The 7,928-nt window shown below is 44.7% G+C and overlaps 1 pseudogene; it reads right to left on the bottom strand.

Annotated features, from left to right (window-relative positions):
- Positions 1–284: 284 nt before the first annotated feature.
- Positions 285–4,646, bottom strand: LOC101577594 (annotated as a pseudogene).
- Between the last annotated feature and the right edge of the window lie 3,282 nt (positions 4,647–7,928).

The following is a 7,928-nucleotide window of genomic DNA, read 5'->3' as shown; positions in this document are numbered from 1 at the left end:
TTTGCTAAATTGCCTTTTCACTTACATCAGTCGTAATTTCTCTTGCTTGCAACTAAGGGTGCTAACCCACCCTTTATGCCCAAGTAAGGGTATAAATTAAGCACTACACTAGACTGGATGTTTCTTATTTTACAAGTTTTTGGCCTTTTAATATATGTACATATGAAACAATAAAACTGCTCAAAATTTTCCAGCTTTGCCTGTCATATTTCTATGATTTTTCTTAATCTCCTAGACTAAAACTGGAAGGAACTTCACTTTTTTAAAGTCTCTGTGCAAGATTTATTAAATGTCTCCACACAGCAGCCTCCTTTTTCAGATACTGCTGCCAGGAACGCCCTGTTATGTGGTAGGGACCGGCTGGGGCATGGCAGGCGGCTCTGGTGTCCCACCCTTCTGCTCTGAGATGGGAGTGCTGGTGGGGATCTCAGCTTTGGGTTCCACGGTGCTCACAAGGTTAGGCAGGGGCTTGGGGGGCCAGTCTTCCCACCTGGATCCAAGGGCAGCATGACCTTTACTCTGATACCCAGCACACCCTGTAGGAGCAGCCCGTGGCACACAGCAGTGTTAACATAGTAGTTGACAGGGCCCCCACTGTGGATCACCAGGCCATCCACAACTTCATGGACTTAGCCCTCTGTCCGCGGAGTTTCCCAGACACCACGACCTCACAGCCCTCGGCTCCACTCTCCATGATGAACTGCAGCACACCACAGCAGGCCCTCTGCATAGCAGGCCCTCCTAGGAGTTTGTAACGCAGAGATTCCCCCTGGGCAATGGCACAGAGACCTCTCATTGCTGCCTTTTCAGCATAAAGCTTTACACTGCCCTCAGGGAAGCCAGACCTCTCCTGAACGATAGCAATCACTCAGAAGCAGTCACTAGCGGGTCCTCCGACCCTTCTCACTAAGAACATTCTGTGTCCTGGTGGCTAACCTAATGATTTCTATCCTAGTGGGTGTAACTCTGACTTCCACGCCAGAGTAGCCATCTTCAGCCAGTTCCCTAGTAAGGAACTCATTCAGTTCAGCTTTGAAGATGCTGTCAGCGACAAACTTCCTCTTCTTAGAAATCTGTGCCGCCATCTTTCCACCACATGCCTCTGAAAGGAAAGCTGGAAGGAACTTTAGGGACTTTCTAATTCACTTCTTTCACAGAGGGAAATTGAGATTCAGAGTAGTTCTTTCTTATTTTAGCAGCAGAACCTGATTTCTATGGAAGATTTATGATAATGTCTCTTCCTAAATACATCCCATACCATGGTAAGGGCCTATCTTTTCTCATGCTGAAAATTCAGTTTGGATACATTTCATTACATTATGAGCTACCTCATTACATTGGAGCTACCTCTCTATTCCATTACACAAACCACCAAAAGAAATAAGAGCACGAGGCCCAGAATGAATCTTGAGAAAACATCGCTAGTTTTGTTCACTACCCAACCCAGGTCAGCATCTGTCTTATCAGTAGGCTCAGTCAAAACCACATTTTTTGGAATTCACGAATTAGCACAATGGCTAGGTGTGAATGACTACCAATGACTTAGGTGCTGAAAAGATAAAAGCCAACCTTATTAAGCATCATCACTTGAACACTCCCCACCCCCCAATATTTCTAATTCACCTGAGTAGAGATTACACATCTGGTTCCACCAAAGGGCCAGGTGGAATGTTTAACTTTTATTGCCCCTTTTCCCTTGAACCCTACCTATGACCAGGATTTCTTATGTAAAAACAACATCTGGCCAGCATTGCCTGCCAGGTGCAGTGAAAAAATCTGTAGAGAGTTTGAAGACGTCCTATCATATAGTCTTAGTGAAGGAACTGTTCCTTGATTTTGGCCAGCCCCAAAGTCTACACCCAGATGTGGGCAACTGGATGCTCTTGCCCAAGATTTGAAATCTGGAATGAGTGGAGCAGAAGCATTGGAACGGGAAAGGGGGTCATAGGCTTTCCCTCTGGGCCGCCCTATTTATATCCACAAAACACAAACATGTCTTTCAAGTTTGCCTCTATCTTCAGTTCCTTGGAAAATATGTTGGTCATCCTGTAATATTTTAAAGGGGACAGCTACACTAAGTTTTCCTTTTATTCATGACCTGCCTTCAGACACCTCTTCTCTAAAAGTCATGTGGGTTTGTTAGTGCTGTCCTGCTTCTTTATACTTCAATAGAATTGCAATTAAGAAACATCCATCTCTTCTACATTATTTAGAATTAGCTTAGCTAAGAGACAAAAAAAACCCTCCATGATAGTTCTTGGGCCAAGACATAAATTTGCTTTTCTTTCACTTGAGCATAGGACAGAAGTGCTTCCCAATGACACTATGGCAGCTTTGTGGTGCTCAAGACCTAGGATCCTTCCCATTCTGTCCCTTCAGCATGCTTCCTCATGAGTTCACAATGGCTGCATGAATGCCAGCAATCATACCCTCGAGACACCCATAAAGAACACTTTCTTTAAGAACAATCTGAAAGTTACAATAATACTTTTTCCACCTTGTTTAGACAAAGCATATTCAAATCTAATTGCAATGTGGAATGGGAAGTATGACCTTTTATAGTGTGCACTGCTATTCCAGATGCGTTTGGAAGGGCAGGGATGTTAGGTAGGCAATCGGAACTCTCTTGCATCTCCCTGTTCTTTTATTTTTCTGATTGATCTCGTATTGCTCTCCAATAGTAGTGTTAAGACCAATGAAATGATGAAGTATTGGAAGAATTGGCACCAGACTGGGCTGCTTCCAAACTCACTGGATGTGTGACTTTGGACAAAATGCTTCTTTGTGGTTCAGTCTCCTCACCAGTCCAGTGGAGACAGCGGCACTTCCCTCATAGTGCTATACGGAGTAACTGAAGTATTTTATATGATGGCCACACATTCTTTGGAGAGGTGAGGTTGGTGTCACCTCTTCCTCTGACCTGGGTGAGCTCAATGACGGCTCTGACCCGTAGACTTGGCAGCAGTGCTTCTGCAGTCCCCACTCAGCAGTGCTGGGGGTTGCGTACACATGGTCACCCTCTGTACAGTGACTTTCTGAGGCTTAGAACAGCACATCTTTGAATTATTTTCCTTGCACGGTAACTTCTTAGTCTAGACTAAGGAAAACATCCATATTTATGCTCTCAGTTCTCATTCTAGTCTTTTGAAATATTTGTTTTGGGAGCCACCTGCCACCTAAAAAGTGTGACTGTCTTGAAGCCACTGAGCTATGAGAAGCCCAAGCCATGTAGCAGTGGGGCCCCAGGAGCACTGAAGTGGCAAAGCGCAGGGCAAGGAAGGTTCCAGAAACTATGGTCCAGCGTTGCTCTGAGAAGCCATGTAAGTCCTAACGAAGTTGTGCCGCAAAGATTTCCCCGAAATCCTAACTGCAAAATTATGAGTAGAAAAAGACGGTTGTTTGAAACACTCAGGTTTCAGGTCCAGCTTGTCAGGCAACAGACAAGCAAGCAATGCACAGAGCTCATGGCAGGTGTCTGTGGTTCCGATCTCCGGGCAGCATAAGGTAACATCCATTAATAAAGAAGCATATCCACTCCTCCTCCGCAACCTACATTTTCATCATTTTGACAACAAAATTAGATTTAATTGTCTTCCTTTGTAACACTGAGTATTTTATTGTATACAACCGAAAACCTTGTGCCAAGCTACTATTCACAAGATTTCATAAAAACATCCAAAAGAACACATGGCAAAAAAGGAATAAGAAGGGCTGGTGAGACAGCTCAGCAGACTAAGCACCTGCTCAGGCAAGCACAGGGACCAAGGTTCGATCCCTGGCACTGCATGCCACACTGGCCCCAGCCCCAGACACACTGGGCCTGCCACTGAGACCAGATGTGGTGGTACATGCCTGTAACCCCAGCCCTGGGGAGACTGAAAACAGGAGGATCGCTGCGAATCCAAGCTCCATAGTGAGACCCTGTACCAAATACATAAAAAAGTAAAAATGAATTCTTAAAAAGGAATAAGAACAAAGAAAAGTTTAAGCATCCCTGCTATGGGAAGACAGAGGCAACAATGAGGGGAACCTAGTCCCAGAGTAGCTGCAGGAAGCTGGGTCCCACCCCTAGTCACCCCCAGACTCAGAGTGGACCAGGGTGTGTGTTTACAATGCATGTGTTACACCACTGAGATTTGAAAGCTCACTTTAGGCACTCTTCCTGGAGTAGTATGCAATTACAGGAGGATACATTTATGCTCATAAAGAGAAAGTCTACCAACGGCAGAGAATTAGAGCAGGAGTTAGCCATGCTGACGTAAGAAGATGAGGGCTCTGAAGGTGGCAGGTTGGGACCTGTCTCGCAGACGCCTGCAGCCGGGGCCTTCTGCTATGCCCCACCCCTTGCAGGAGCCCTGCTTCCCTGACGCATACTGGGGCTCCGAGGCTGCTCTTCGCCGCTGACCCTTTGCCCCTGATTGAGTCTGCCAGCTCTGAGGGACTTGGTTGCTCAGCACTGACCTCTTGCTACCTCCCAGCACTGGCATCTGCCCCTCCTTGGCACTGCTTGGTCTCCTTGACATCAACCTGGCATCACCTTCTTGGCCTTGGCCTTAGCTCTCCTGATCTGGCTCCCACTAAGCACCCAGGGTGCCCCCTGCCCAACATCGCCTGACAGTGGCATACAGCCCAATCACCCTTGGTTGTGTGACCTTCTGAGGTCACTCTGAGGCTCCTACAACACTCATTGGAACTATCCTTCTTTCCCCATAATTTCTTGGAGCAGACTGAGTTAGGAGGAAATATATATATATATATATATATATATATATATATATATAATATTTTCATGTTATATTACATGAAAAAGTAATCTAATATTTAGCAAGCTGCTTGCTCTAGGTCAGCCTGCATGTTCAATGCTGCCATATCTAACCATTGCCACAGTTGTTCTCTGAGAGGCAATGTGGCCACACATTCCCAAAGGAAAAGAACCGAGACCCTAAGATTAAGTTTTTGCCTAAGGCTCATGTGGCTAGGAAGAAGCAGGGCTGAGAGTCTGAAGCAGGTTTACCTCACCCCAAAACCACTTCTCTTTCCACTAAAATGCTGACTCTGCCCACCTCAGTTTGGGCTGTGATTATTCAAGAGGCGGTTAGAGTTAAGGTGGGTCTGGGGAATCACAAAGAGTGTATATATGGGACTCGTTCTGGGTATTGGCATACTTAAAATTTCTCTTGATAATCTGAATTATGGAGTCATCATTTGCCAGTGACATTCCCAAGAGGAATGCTCAAAAAATAACAGTAAAATGTAATGAAGACAAATCTTCAAAGGAAAAGAATACACGCAAGTTTTAGAGGACTAATTCTACATAAACTTACTAAAAAAATATCCTCAGGTTCATTGCAGGCAAGAAGCTCATTGTGACTCAGCAGAACAATGCAAATGACACATATGGATATTGGCGAGTGTGGAGGGTTTTGTTCTTGTGTTTTGAAGTCTGACTCCAGGAGTTGCTAGTGAAAGCATGACAGGGAGAAGTCATGATGTGATCCTTCCATTCTTGTTCAGCCTTGCTTGGATTTCACTGAATTATATGGCTATTTTGGAGTGACTCATTGTGATGGGGGAAGTTCTTGGGCATGTTCTGGGGGCAAGGCTATACAAATTGTTAGTTTGCAACACAAGGCCCTGGGGACCAGGTTCATGGAGAAGCAGATAAGGTAAATGATGACAACCAGGAATCTTGAGGGCTGGCCAAATAGCTCAGCAGATTAAAGCACCTACAAGCAGATGCAGGGGCCAGGAGTTTGATCCCTGAGCCTGCCACGCCAGCCCAACCCCCTGTGTGCACTGAGACAGCAAGTAAGACTGGGTATGGTGGCGGTGTGTCTATAATCCCAGCTCTTGGGAGGCTGTAAACAGGAGGATCACTACAAGTCTGATCTAGTAGTGAGACCTTGAACACCCTGTAGACCCTTCCCTAAAAAATACAAAAAAAAAAAAAAAAAAAAAAGGAATCTCAGTCACTATGTAATATGTAGTAATTACACATGGACCAGAGACCATTTCTATCAGCAGCATCTGAGTTGCATAGAAGAAACATAGGGTTGGGGGTGAAATGTCAGTATCTGGCAAAATCCCAGACTGACTAAACCAATATTTTTAGGAGGTGGGAAAGCAAGCCCCCAAGAAATTATGCACAAGGAAGTTGACAGCCTTGCAGCCAGGGACTTTCAGACTTAGATGCAGAGACTCACCTGCAGAGCCAACCTAGAGTCTGAGCTAGATCCAGGGTGATCCAGGACATCTGAGTTTTAAAAGCTCTGCAAATGATTCTCCTGAGCAGCTGTGTGGAGCTCTGCTCTTTGCTAGGACTCACAAGCAATGAGTCCATCCAGCTTCCCTGGAAGAGTGCAGGAATGTTGAGAAACACTGAATGAGCTCATTTCTTAGCATGCATTGTGAGTCACCTAAGATACAAGTTCTTTGTTTTTATAACAGTGATTTGTCCATCCTGTCGTCAGGACTCACACCTCAAATTCACTGTGAATAATTTGTCATGGGTCCCAGAGATTGAGCTCTCCTTTTCCTTCCAGCTCTTCTCCTGGTGGCTGTGAGGGATGATAAAAAAGTAATTATGCAGTGCCGTGAAAGAGCGGTCTGTGCAAGAGAATGACCTGAGCATCTTGGACCTCCCTGCGGCCTTCAGCACTGCCATTTGCATTCCAGGCAACTTGGGGTCGGAGGCTGTGACTGCAAGCTTAATTGTAGAAACAACTGAGTATTGTCGGGCCCAGTGAACAGTTACTTTTACAGCAGGAGTCAGGGAGGGGGATCCAGGTAGCCGGTAGAGACGACAGCTGTTTCACAGCTGAATGGGGAGACCGATGCTGACATTAATCGTTTTGTCTTAAATTTAAGTCCATTGCCAATGATCTTTGCATTCTGAGCCTTACTTGATTGTGTGTGTAATGACATTAACTGAGTTTCTAGAAGTTCTTCCCTCACATTCTTGAAAGTATATTTAAATAGTTGTCTTTTTTGATGCATAATTACTGTACCTTGTCTTTTTTTAAATTATAGTAAAATAAACCTAAAGCTTACTATTTTAACTTAGTTTTTGTTTTTTTCAGTAGTAAGAGTTGAACCCAGAGCCTCATACCCGTGTGCTGAGCTATACTGAGCCTGGTCTTATCAGTACAATTCAGTAATATTCAATACACTCATATCATTGTGCCACCAATCCCCACAGTTCATTTTATCTTGTAAAACCCCTTTCTCCTAACTGCATGTTATTTTTTTTTTATTATTTATTTATTTTTTATTTGAGAGAGAGAGAGAGAGAGAGAGAGAGAGAGAGAGAGAGTGTGGTGTGTGTGTGTGGCCAGCTCAGCCCACCAGGGGGCGGGGCTGGCTGGCATGTGGTGCTGGGGGATTGAACCGCGGTTCCCTGATGCCTTGCCAAGCTTGTTCTAAGTAGGTGCTTTAGACCACTGAGCCATCTCTCCAGCCCTGCATGTTATTTTTAAGCGTGAGATTAATCAGTCTAATTTGTTTTTTAAGAAGTTTCCTACAAGTTTTACTTCAGTATTAGCTACCTTTGCCAATCCAGACTTTACCTATATCAGAACATTTTATTTTTCCTTTGTGGCTCTACATATTACCGAGCTAAGACAACAGATACTCCAAAAGAAAATACACTCTGAGTTTTCGTCATTTTACAAAAGCTTAACGGCATAATACTTTAAACTGTGTTTCTCTTGAGTAAAAAATTTAAAATTTAGGGGATGATTTTAAAAAAGGAATTTTGTAGTGCCATGAAATAGCTCAGTGGCTTCAAGCACCTGCAAGCAGGTGCATGGGCTGGGAGCTCAATCCCTGGGCCTGCTGTGCTGGCCCCGCCCTCAAGGGCGTGTTGAGATGGCAATTGGGATTGGGCATTGTGGTATGTGCCTGTAATCCCAGCTCTTGGGAAGCTGTAA

The sequence above is a fragment of the Octodon degus genome, unplaced genomic scaffold, assembly GCF_000260255.1.
Source record: "Octodon degus isolate 3935 unplaced genomic scaffold, OctDeg1.0 scaffold00068, whole genome shotgun sequence".
In the NCBI taxonomy this organism is placed as follows: domain Eukaryota; kingdom Metazoa; phylum Chordata; class Mammalia; order Rodentia; family Octodontidae; genus Octodon; species Octodon degus.
This window is presented reverse-complemented; position numbering and strand designations above follow the sequence as displayed.